This window comes from Calliphora vicina, chromosome 1 (assembly GCF_958450345.1).
Source record: "Calliphora vicina chromosome 1, idCalVici1.1, whole genome shotgun sequence".
In the NCBI taxonomy this organism is placed as follows: domain Eukaryota; kingdom Metazoa; phylum Arthropoda; class Insecta; order Diptera; family Calliphoridae; genus Calliphora; species Calliphora vicina.
In genome coordinates this window covers 167,083,046-167,096,885 of record NC_088780.1, presented here as the reverse complement: position 1 = coordinate 167,096,885, position 13,840 = coordinate 167,083,046, and positions in this window count along the sequence as shown.

Here is a 13,840-nt window from a genome sequence, read left to right as displayed (position 1 = left end):
TTAAAGAAGAAGGTTTTTTTTAAAAAAATATAAAGCAAAATTAAATCTCATTTTTTTCTTTTACCGGAAATAAAGCATTTGAACAAAGAAAATAATCTTTGCTCTTGTTTAATTCATCAAATGTTAACCCTGAGGTTATTTTTGTGGATAACAAAAATATGAAAATGAGAAATTAAGGTTGGCAAAAAAAAAATTAGGAATTTAAATATCAAAAGGAAATATTAGAAAAGCAAATAATTTTTCTTAAAAGTTCTTTGAAATAAGTAAAAGGTTTCGTAAAATACTAGTTAAGTGAAAATTTATATTTAAGACTTTTTTAAATTGATTATATAAAATACCAAATGAAATTAAAAAAGGTTCAGAGTTAAGGAATACATAAAAAATAATACACTAATAAAGCGATTTAGTATAAGTGACTACTATAGAATTACGTTTTTGTGGAAATAATTTTGTGTTTGTGCTTGTTCAGAAAAAGTAAAACGAATATTTATACAATACATCAGCATAGTGGGGAGGTTATATTGGGTTAGTGCTGATGTTTGTAACGTGCAAAAAATATTGTCCCAACACCCAACTTAAAGTATAACAATCCGCACGCAGAGAAAAAATATAATTGGACATGGTTACTGTAACCATTTAAATAGTGTTACAAGATTTTTAACAATATTATAGTCACAGTAACTATTTACATTATTGTGGTAACCAAAATATGGTTAATTTATGATTCACATGATTGTATCAACCATATATGTATATGGTTACAGTAAACAAATATATGTTTGTGGCAACCATATTTATGATGAATAATTTTATCATAATATGTTGTTCTCAGATTATGATAAGCCTTAAGCCGAGAGCAACATAATATGATAAGTCCTTCATCATATGAATAGTTGTCACAAACATATATTTGTTTACTGTAACCATATATATGGTTGCTACAATCATGTGAATCGTAAATTAACCATATTATGGTTACCACAATCATGTAAATGGTTACTGTGACCATAATATAGTTAAAAAACTTGTAACACTATTTAAATGGTTACAGTAACCATGCAAAATTATATTTTTTATCTGCGTGTGCTCTGCACTTTCTTGATTAAACATTGTCCGTCCATGTAAACCTTGTAATAAAACTAGAGGTCGCAATTTTAAAGATAACACAGAGGAACAAAATTGACATTTTGGTTTGGTGCCGCGGAAAATGTTTTTGATAAAACATGTATGGGACATTTCATAGTCAAAACTATCTTTAGTTTTTTTTGAGCAGCTCTTGTTTTTAAGATATCGCGGTTTTATTTTTTTTGGTTATTCTGTATTTTTTCTCTTTTTGTTTGATTATTTCATAAATGGAGACTAAAATTAAAAATTCATTTTTGTACTGGTATTCTACACAAAATTATCTTTTCTTTGACATCAATTTTGTTTATCTAAATTTCAGGATATATTGGTGATATCGCAAGGATGTTGAAAATTTACTTTTTTCAGTTTCATCCTTATAAGTTTGACATATGGTAAAAAAGTTCAATTTTTTTCACTATATACAATAAAAACATATCAATAAACTAATTTATATAAAAATATTGAAAAGTCGCTGAAAATATACCAAACTATTTGGCAAATAACTCAAAGTTTTACAATATTTTTCATATGTTTTTCGTATTAAAAAATTATACAAATGTTCGTAACTTGATTTTTTTACACCTGCAAGATTATACATATACTAAAGATTTTCTCTTGTTATATTATTTCATTATGGCTAGTAAGATGATATGCTGTGTTAAAGATCGTAATATGTTTTCCTACATTTGTGGCGAATATATATTAAAAGATCAGCGAAAATCAATTACATACACTGTTCTCCAATTCTATTTTGATTACTTTGGTATTCAAATTCACAACTTGGACAATTCCTGGATATATAATGTAGAAATAAATCTATATGTTTGTAAAAATAAATTTTTTTCTATAAAATACTAGTGTTTTTAATAAAAATTTTAAGATATTTTTACCAAAAACGCTGTAAATCACGTAAATACAAAATTCGCAATATTTTAAAAACGTCAAATGAAGTATTTATATTGCTGTAGTTAGATTTAAATGTGTATTAAGAAATAAGACTAATGACTACCTAAAAATTTATTTATAAAAAAAATGGTTTTTTAGGATGTAAAATTTCGGGATATTATCTAAATATTTCATTAAATTTTTAACTAATTTTTAATTTTAATTAAAAACTATGTTCGCTATAATGCCTTGAATGTTCAGTGCTAAATTTTTATTTAAAATTTTCATAATGCACAATTTTATTAATGATAAAGCTAAAAGAGTCAAATTTCAACTTTCCTGAAAGATCAGACAAATATGCCAAAACATCCATTAGAATTATTATAGTCAAAAGATGCATATGTTTACGTATACCAGCCTCATTTTTAAGAAAAACACCAAAAAATAGGGTATTCAATGAAAATATAAAAACCGCGATATTTCGAAAACGCGAGCTGACTGGAAAAAAAAACAAGTATAACATAGTAATGAGGATTCATCAGCTTTTACAAAACGTAATTCAAATCTCGGGCACCAAAATCTCTGTTCCGCAGTGTAATTTTGATTTATACATTTCTGGAGTACTGTACATTGGGTCACTCGCAAAGCAATGGTAATAAATCTGAATCTTCTAAGCTCCTAGTTCGATTGCAAAATGATGTATGAACGAATCGTACATGAGGGTATAGGCTTTAAGAAAATGGGTGCCAAAGTCGACAACCTGTGCTTAGGAAAGCTTTGTACAGCTCGTAATATGTACAAATATGGAAAATAATATTTTTTTTACAAAGTTTTATTCACTGAAATCTGTCCATATTTGTATAAGTTACACGCTGTAAAAAGTTTTCCTAACCAGAGGTGGTCGACTTCATATATATACGTTCCTATCGTTCCTATAAGGAGCAAAGGGTCTCGACAAACACAATTTGTATCATATTACAAAGTGCAACAAAAAAATAACTTTAAAAAATTAGATTTTTTTACCTTTTTTCCCCTGCTCAAGTCCATATGTAGCAAACCGTTCAAAATTCAATCAAACAATCAACTACAAAAATGTTCCTAAGATCTCAATAAACAACTTTCTAGAACATATGAACTTCCTAGGAATGATTTTTAACACCATTTAGGTAGATCAATATAAGTTAGTAAGAAAAAACTAAAGGAATTAAGTGTTTTGGGGCATAAACTATTAAATTATTATAAACTAAAGCATACTTTTAGGCAGCTTCAAATAAATTTATTTCGAATTTTTTTAAGTTTTATGCGATTTTGATCTTGGAGATAAAGTTTTTTTGATTTTATATGCTCGCAATTTTTGTTCATTATGACAAGGGCCTAAAAAAATTATACCTTTTTTGTAAAAATTACACCGTTGATATAATAAATGTACGCAGTGATGACACAATTTCTTAAAAAATAAACAAATAAATCCTTGAAATGGAAGGTAATCCATCTATGTAAGTATTAAATTCACTATTTTTATTTATACAATAAATTATATTTATTTATACAATTCCACTGCTTTCCTCCTCATTACGCTTTCATTATTTCAACGAAACGTTAATATTTTATAAATCTAATTTTCTTTAAGACACTCAGCTTCAAATGTCTGATTTTATTTTGTCACAGTAATGAAAACCATAAAAATATGCAAATAACCAACATTAAAGATTTTAGTATATAAAATTTCATGCGAATTAGAACTGAATAAAAATAGAATCATATTTAGTTCTGCACAAAACCACTTTGACAAATAAAACAATTGTGTTGTCTATCCAACTGTCTGCCTGTTTGTAGCTGAGTATCATAGAATATTAAAGCGAAATAATACTGAAGAACTGAAGGAAGTAAAAATAATAATAATACTGCTACTTAATACAGTAAAATTTATTATTTGAAAGAACAAAAATTATCATAAATTATTTACAGAAAATATAAATGATGCTTTATTTGAATAAATAAGGCAAAGAAGATGTATATAAAATGAGACAAAGTCTACCAACTATTGGCTTTATATGCGTAATAAAAAATAGTTAAATATTAAAGCTTAAGGTCTTTATATTTTTTCATTTACAATGAAAAATATATAAAAATAGCAACCTTTTCAAGTACATATTTTCAAAATTAAATCTATTTATAATTTTATATTGAAAAATTCTTAAAATTTGAAACAGAATTTAAATACAACAAAATTCATATTAAATTTTCAAGATTTTTTTATAATTAAACATAAATTGCCATACAGTGGGAGAGAAAATAATCAATGTAATCAGAATAATTTTATCAAGTAATTTTAAATGTAATAAAAAATATATTTGATCAATTCATAAGGTATCCTATCATGTCATATTATCATAATGTCCTAATATTTAATAATGGTTAAAATGTTGCTATTGCCTTTCAAGCAAAAAATGTCCTAAAATAATACTATGTTTATTATGTTATCATAACCAACCAGCTGAGATCTGCACCGAACGCCTAAATGTCAATGAAGCCGAGCCGCCGATTCGTGTAATATTTGGACATTACGACAATATGATAGGAGACCTTGTGAATTGACCAATTGTTTTTTTCAAGCTTAAATTAAATATTATCTCCCACTATTATTTGCATTCATAAATCTGTACATAATTGAGTCATAAACGTACATTTAAATTACAACTTCCACATTAAATATTTTCCCATAAATTGTGTATAATTAACATAATCACAGTTTTGTTAATAGCCTTAAGTTGTTTTATACTCTTTTTTTGCATTTTCATTTCATAATAATAAAAATTAAATATAAATAATTGTTGTAAATTGCATTCAGAAGGAAACTCATTGCATTAAAACTTTTGCACTAGTAAATTATTGAATTATAGATAATAAATAAGTAGAGTTTTTATTTTTCAGCGGAAATTAAATCGTAAAAATATAAAATTGCAGTAAAAATAGATGCAATTTTAAATATTCAATATGTACATAACATTTGTATTCTGGATCATTATAGATAACGGAGTCAATGTAGCCATGTCCGTTCCTCTGTCTGCTTGTTAAAATCAATGTTCTGAAACTAAAACCACGACCATCTCAATTTTTTACCTATTTTAGTTCTATATCTAGATTACTAAGTTATATGGATATAGAAATTCGAACCGACAGTGTTTCAACATCGGGAAAACCCCGAATTTTTTTCCGGGACCATGAATTTCTATATAACAACAAAACTGTTTAATTTGGAGTTTGTTGGATTCCAACAAGACCATGTTTAATAACAATTTAGTATTGAAAGAGAATTTACTAGATATTTTTGCTTTCAGATATAAAATACTCTATTTCATTTTGAAGCACTTGATATTGGTAATTGTTATTTGTTCTTTTAATACTGCACAATGCTTGAGTAAGTTGAAAAGATAAATGAAAAACAGTAATGAATTAAAGTGAAAATGGCTTACAAATATAAATTCAGCCTTTATATTTACTCTTTAGTCTCGAAATTTATTAGCCTTTTTTAATTTAAAAAAAGGCTATTTTGAAATTAAAAAATGGCTAGAAAAAAGCCACGAAGCTAAAACCAAAATTTCGAGGCTAAAGAGTAAATAAAATGGCTAAATCTAGCCTCAAAAAGGCTAAACTGGCAACACTGAACCTGAGTAATCATGGACCTGAACTTTAGCCGTAATAAATCCTATATACTTACTGTCTAATTGTCTCTCTTTCTTTCCATTCTATGCAAACAAATAAAAATTCTGTTAATGTATTTTTTTGTTTTTTTATTTAAGTTTATTTCTAAAATTTTAAATTAAAATATTTTGTTTTTTTTTAAGAATTATATTTTTGTCGTTTTTAATTGTTTTCTTTCGTTCTCTATTATTACTATTTAACCGTTAATTTACTCTCATCTCTCCGTAGAAAGAGTGTGTGTGTATGTGTATGTAGTAGGTTTTGTTTACATTTCACTATTATTTCTCTGAATTGTTGTTGTCCTTATTTATTACATATGCAATTGTTCGTTTGTTTATTTATTTATTTAGTTGTTTGTTTATTTTGCTTTAAATACAATAATTAACTTAAGTTTGTGTTTTAACTGCGGCTGATTTGTTCATTAATATTTACTATTATTATTTGGTTTTTTTTTGTTTGTTTAACAACAATAAATGTTTGTTTGTTTTTTTATTAAATTTTATCATATTATAAATTGTTGTTGCTGTTCTTTTAAATATTTGTTGTAGGATTATAACTGATATTAGTTGTTTTGTTTTTGCTTTATTTATACGTACAATAATATAATTTAGCTTTTGAAAAGGGATTTTTTTCAAGTTTGTCATTCTGTAGGCATTGATTTAATTGATTTAAATGGGTTAAATTTATTAAGCCTCGGGATTACTGTTTATATCAATCAATCAAATATATACTATAATCGAGAATAATAATAATAATAATCAGAATCATAATCATAATTATGTTTATAAATACATACATACATTGGAGTAATTATAATTAAAAAATATTAAACACAGCTTTAAATAATTGAATATTATTTTTAAATGTTTTTAATTTAATTCCTTTTATAATATGCTTTTTAACGGGTTTATTTTATAAATTTAAATTGAAAATTAAGAGAAAATTGTTTGTCAGTTATACACACATACATACATATGTAAGTAACTAAGTAAATATGTATAAATATTGTATTTAAGGAGTACATACTCAAATATATTGTTGTGGTATAAATTTATTCACAATAAATTTGTTATTGTATAAAATACGAGTAATAGGAGCAATAAATAATGTTGTTGTTTTATGGTTTTGTTGTTATTATTTGTAATAATGCCATGTAATTTATTAATACGAATATAAAGGAAGTTACTTTTGTTATGGGCGATCTGTAGCTACGGGTGGTTCTAAAAATAATTAAAATTGACGCATATTTTATGTTGCATTATAACAAAATTAATTAATTGTTTTAATAAAAACCTTTTATTTTCAATTTAAATTAAAAAACTGCATTTTTTTAATACCTGTTTGTATAAAGAAAAAAAACCTATGATGTTAATAATGTACAATTCTATAAAATTCTATAAAGTAAAGTAAAAAAATTGTGCTTTCATAGCCAATTAATTTTGTATTAAAACTTATTAATTAAAAATAATGGAAAAACAACACAACGCAACAAAAAGTGACATCTGCAGAGATTTATAATTTTTTTTTTATTTTTTACACATGTATACATCCATATGCAGTGTAAATTGAATGAGTAGAGAAGTTAATAAATTCCATTATAATTAAATGAGAAAAATATTGCAATTATTTAACAGATTTATAGGAGTTTTTATTTATAGCACCGATTACACTAAAGAGATTTAAATTATTTGATTATTTAATGAAAGTTCAATTAAAATTTTTAGCAGTTAAATACATAAATTATAATGTAGTGGGCCGCCCATAAGGCGAAATTAATTAAAGAAATTAACACCTCGAGTAATAGAGCCATATTCAAAGATTAATTTTATTGAAAGTATATTTTGGAAACAACGTTTTATTTAATAAAAATTATTATGCTTCACAATTGATAACACGAATTAGAATAAATTTAAATATTATTAAAATTTTATATCTATTTATGGGTTGTCAACATTTATTATTTGTATTTATTTTTTTCTTTCCAATATTTTGTTAATTGAACGCTATAAAAAAAAATTTAAATATGACGTTGAAAAATCTACATTTTGCCGCAAAATTTGTAAATTCAGCCATAGTGCAACGTCTCAATATGTGTAAAAAAAGAACCTGTTGGAAATATTTCAATTTCTTGCTACATCACTATTTTGGTGCACCTACCTTTAATAGTACCAATCAACTGCGCCATCTAAATCAATCATATAGGAGCTTTACTTACATATTATTCGAAAGATGCTTTAAATTCTGGCAATCGTACTGTTTCTCATTTTTATACCATTTAACATGAGCAGGCACGTTTCCAGGTCAACCATTTGGGGGGATTATTTAAGATGGATGGATCATCAGTGTGATGAAATTAACATGCCAAAGCCCCCAAATAACTTACATACATGATTGATACATCAATATATTAGCCAGTGTCTCGGTTAGATTGCTATTGAAATTAGGAAAAAATTGGCAATATCTGTACCGCAATTCTGTAACTTTTTAACTACAAAATTTTGTCGTTAACCCCCATTAACACGAAGCCTGGTTAAGCGTTAACAAGCAGTTATACTGTCGGTTAAAATTATTTTTATATGAATACTGTCAGTATAACTATTAGTTAACACATAACCAGACTTCGTGTTACTGGGGATAAGTAATCAAAATTCGTTAGTTAACAATATTTTTCCTTAAGATATATTCCGAATTAAATTTTACCGATTATTTTCGTTAAAAATAGTCGGTAGATAACGACATTTGTCGGTAGGTTAACGACAAATAAAATGTTCTAAACAATTATCGTTATGATAATTGTTTAGGAGTTAGTTTTGTAACATAAATATTAGAAATAAGTTGTTCTTTGAAAGTACGGTTGGTCAACTATTTTGTGTCTGTTAGATACGGACTGATTTGAGTTTTAAATATAAAAATTAACATGCTTTAATTATCTTTTTAATAAATAAATTTGGACATACATATATGTATTTGTTCAATTCACAAGGTCTCTTGTCAGTTATATTGTCATAATGTCCTAATATATCACGACTCTGCGGCTCGGCTTAACCGACTTTTAAGCATTCGGAGCAGGTCTCTTCTGGTTGGTTACGATAACACAATAAACATAGCATTATTTTAGAACATTTTTTGATTGAAAAGCAATAAAAACCACTGTGAAATATTAGGACAATATGACATGATAAGAGACCTTGTGAATTGACCAATTATATTAATGTTAGAAAATAATATTCGAAATTTAACACATTTCTTTAGTCTATAATGTTTAGTGAGCATTTTAAACCATATTTGGCGATGTGAAACGAGTATAAAGAAGGAAATTCATTGGAATTTGTCGACTGTCCTTATAACAACACGTATCTAAATTTTGAATCAATGATCACTTGTGGTGGCATACATATGGATTATGTTCCTTTGTATTCAGTAGGTTTCGCGAACATATTTGGGTGAGCTGATGCTTGATTTATATATAAATGCGATTATTTATTCACACGACTACAAATGTATCTGCAAACACGAAAAAATAGTGAATATTTTTATGATTTTTTAATTTTAAAAATATTATATTTTTAACTATGTATATTCGTAGTTGACTTCAAATAGTGAATATTAAATTCGTTAAAGCAAACGATATTTTTCGTTACTTAACGACATCGGTAGGAAAGTATAAAAACTTACAGAATTGCTGCACTGGATTACTAAGACATTAACGGAGACAATATCAAATGAAAGATCATTCCCGCTGTATAAATTTGGATCGAAAATAAATCAAAATCGGGAAAAATATTTTTTAACTCAAATTTCAGTTTTTATGAACACCTTTTTATAAAAATAGTTTTCAATGGTTTTTTAAAGTCTTTTGTGGTGAAATGTGCATACGATTTAGCACATTCTCAAATACCTCTAGCTCTTTTACTTGTTAACAGAGATCAAAAATGACTCGTCCATATACCAAAAACCCCAAATTGTGATTTATATTTTTGTGATAAAAATAAATCACTGAAAATAACAGTTATAAAATGAGTTTTATTTAAATGGTTTGGTATGACCTTTATTCGTTTTTGTTGTTTTTTAATGGTTTGGTGTGAGATAAACAATTCATTTGTTTTTGTTCTTAATAACTGTTACTTTCTCTTTTATTTACATACAATAACATATTGTTAGTAATTTTTAACAAATTATGGAAATAATAAGATAAATATGAAGGAAGTCTGAGTAACAGAAATGAGAATTTTTTTTTAAATTGTTATTAATCTTTTGATAAATTTTATATATTTAAGCGTTCAAGCATCAAATGCATTTTTGTGATTTATTTTTCAATTTCTCAAATAAAAGTCACAAGCTGACCTTTACGAAAAAAATAAATTATAAATCACTCATCCAGATTATTTGTGTTTGTTTCTTTTCTGTTTCTCTCAACCCCAAACCTAAAATGTTCTCAAATAAATTACTCTCTCAGTGATATATAACAAAACAATAGTTTTAAATGGCTGCGAATGACAATTTACCATTGAAATGAAAGTGAACCCGTTATTTACTCTGCTTGTTAATGATACCCATAGTTTTTTCTTCTAAAAACAAAATAAATGGTCCACTTATAATAAGTAATTAAAGTTAATTCCTCGCATGTATATTGTTACGAAATTGCACCATCAATTTGAATTTAACGGATTTAACGTCTGGTTTCCATAAGTGGATACTTTTACATATCAGCACAATGCTGCTAACATTAACTGTTAAATCTACTAACATTAACATTAAGGCTGCTGAAAGTTCTAGAAATAAAACATTCTAGTTTTCTAAATTGCAAGATAATTCATGAAACTTCTTCTTCATATTACTAAAGTTTGATAGAATACTTTCTTTTAAAACGCGACTGCTTGAAAAACTAAAAGTACTTTCGAGATTTTTGAACTCTAATTGGATTCTTAATTGATTCAAGTTCCTCTCGACTTACAGTTTCATAATTAACATCAACTTGGATTTCTCTGCCATCAGAAAATATTCATAGAAGGCTGAATGAACTGAATGAAAATTTAGTCATCATGAATTTATCATGAAAACTTAGTCAAAATCCGAAATCAAACACTAATTTAATCTAGTTGTATGTGCAACAAACTAACAAATAGTTTAGTACAATTTTGGTACCATATCAAAGTTCCAAAGTTTTTGTTTTGCTTGAGAAAATGTCGAATTTTGTGACAATAAAGCGACATATACGGGAAGTTTTGCTTTATTTTGAACAAAAAATTGCTGTTGAAGTGTATGGTGAATGTGTTCCATGGGTTTCAACGTGCGAGAGATGGTTTCAGCGTTTCAGAAGTGGTGATTTTGACACGGTTGACAAAGATCCAACATTACTCCATGAATATTGTTGTCAAACTCAGCAAGAGCTCGGAAAATTATTGGGACCTACTCAATCAGCAATTCTTTCAAGAAGCAGTATTCATCCATAAGCATGGAAATTCGGTACCGAATTGAAGCTGAGAGACCTTGAAAGACAGTTTTATATGTCTGAAATTCTGCTTGAACGCTATAATAGCAACTCATTTTTGCACCGAATCATTACTTGCGACGAAAAATGGACTCATTACGATAACCCGAAGCGTAAGACATCGTACGTGAAGCAAGGCCAACCAGTCGAATCGATACCAAAGCCAAATATCCATGGTGCTACGGAAATACTCAGTAATTGGTGGGAGCAAAAGCGTCCTGAATACTATGATGCCAGACCATCATTCGGAATTGGCCGAAAAACGCCCATAATATTTCATAATAACATCACACGACCACATATTGCAATACCTGTCAAAAACTATTTAGAATTAAGTGTTTGAGAAGTTTTGTCTCACCCGTATTATAGACCAGACCTTGCTCCGTCGGACTACTATGTGGTTTGATCGATGCATACGCTTTACTTTGGAACAGAGTACCCGATATTGGCTTAATTCGTTCTTGGCCTCAAACGATAAGAAGTTTTATGATTCGGAATCCATATGTTGCCAGAAAGATGGGAAAAGGCCATAGCTAACAATCGCCAATACTTTGAATAAATTTATACAAATGTTTCAAAATAAAAATTAGAAAAAAAAGACATAAGATTTATATAAGTGGACAAATAACACAATTGGTCAGTCATTGATTTAGATAAATTTTCTTGGTTTTATTCCACTTCAACAACGACACTTATTCCAAAAAAATTTTGCATCCAAATTTTTATTTTAGAATTCACAGTTTGTTCAGAACTTTTTTAGTAAACCGATTTAGCTAATATTCAATACCCAACAGCTTAGAACAACAATAGACCAATCTCAATAAATCTTATTAATTTTGGTTAAGTCCTTTGTATACAAGCATGTTTTACACAAACAGACGGACATTATTAAATTGACTTAGTTCCCATTGAATTATAGGAAGTAATATGATCTCAGATCTAGCAAATCACTTAAAATTTATCTCTACTCCATTTAAATTTCAAAAACTCCCTTTTGAATGGAAACAGTTTTAATTAAAGGCAAGAATTTATTAATTTTGATATATTTTTTTATTTAAAATTTCTGACAACAAACATGTAATTTTAGAATTAAAAAAAAAAACTTAACACAAACAATATTGTTGCTGAAACCTAATTGAATCAACTAAAAACAATAATATTTAATAATAATAATAAAATTCTATTGCTTAGTGTAATGAAAGCGTGATTGCATTGAAGTGATTTCAATTATTTTATTAAGTTTTATATAATTGGTTTTGTTCAAAAATTTAAAGGAACTAATATTTATTGAATTTTAATTGTAATAATTTCTTTTTGGTTTTAATTGATTGAGTTTTTTATAATTTTGAATTATTGCTGGCTACTTGATTTTTGTTTTCTTTTGGTATTATAAGGAGCAGGTTCTTAATTATTTACTTTAGCTTAAATCGGATAATTATAAATGACCGCTCTCTAAATTGTAATATGTTTAATTAAAAAGCCTTAAGTGTAATAATAGTTGTTTTTTGTTTGTTTATTAATTAATTAATTTAAAAAAGAAAAGAAAAGGAAAAACCATAAAATATTTATAATTTTAAATACGAAAGTGCTCTAAGCAATGTTAGTTTAATTTAATAATATTTCTTTTGTTTTTTGTTTTTCTATTGGTTTAATAGGTTTTTGGTTTAAAAATTTTAGAACATATTTTGTTTAGTGTTGTTGTAAGTTACTAAGATTAATTTGGGTTCTTTTTTTTTTTTTTGCTTTAATATTTGATACATTTTATCTCTAAAATCTAAATTTTATTTAAGTTTTTTATACGTTTTTTTGTTTGTTTTTTTTTTTCTTCTTTAAATATTTATTAATAAATTTAGAATTTCATGTACAGTGTCTTGTTCACTTTATTTACTTTAAATATATATATTTGTTTTGGGTTTCTTTTTATATATTTATTTAATATTTTTTGTTGTTTTGTGGTTTTAGATGAAAATTCCATCACTTTTCTTTGATAATGATTTTTTTTTTCTTTTTTAATATTCAAATGAGTTTTTTATGTGTTTTTTTTTAAATATGTATGTTGCCTTCTTACATAATTTTTATATATAATTTTTCTATTGTTAACGATCAACTTTTTTTTCTTCGAGTGTAGCGATTGCATTTGTTTTTTTTTGAATTTTTTTTAACATAGTTTCGTTGCTTTTTTTAAGAATTTTTATTTAAATACGTTTAATTGCTATCAATTGAAAATCTACTTAAAGGTTTCTTTTCTGTTGGTTTTAAATCTATTTAGCAGTTTTATTTTTAAATTTTATTTATTATAATAATTTAATGGCTTTAGCTTGTGTTTTTCTCTTTTTTTTTGTAAAATTATACATCAAAACTGTAAAATATTACCAGGAATATACAAATCCACAATACCCCATGTAACAACATATGTGAATTTGTATATTGCAGCATATTTTTTAAAATAAATTTTAAATTTAAAAAATAACTAATTTAAAATTATAAATAATTAAATTAAGATTTTAGAAATATGAAACTGTTTCTCAAAGTTAAAAGAAAAGTGCTTCCAAGAACTGGTTTGGAAACCATTTAAAATTCTTTCAAATGGTTTTCATACAAATTATTTTGTCTTAGTTTTCTGTCAACATCGAG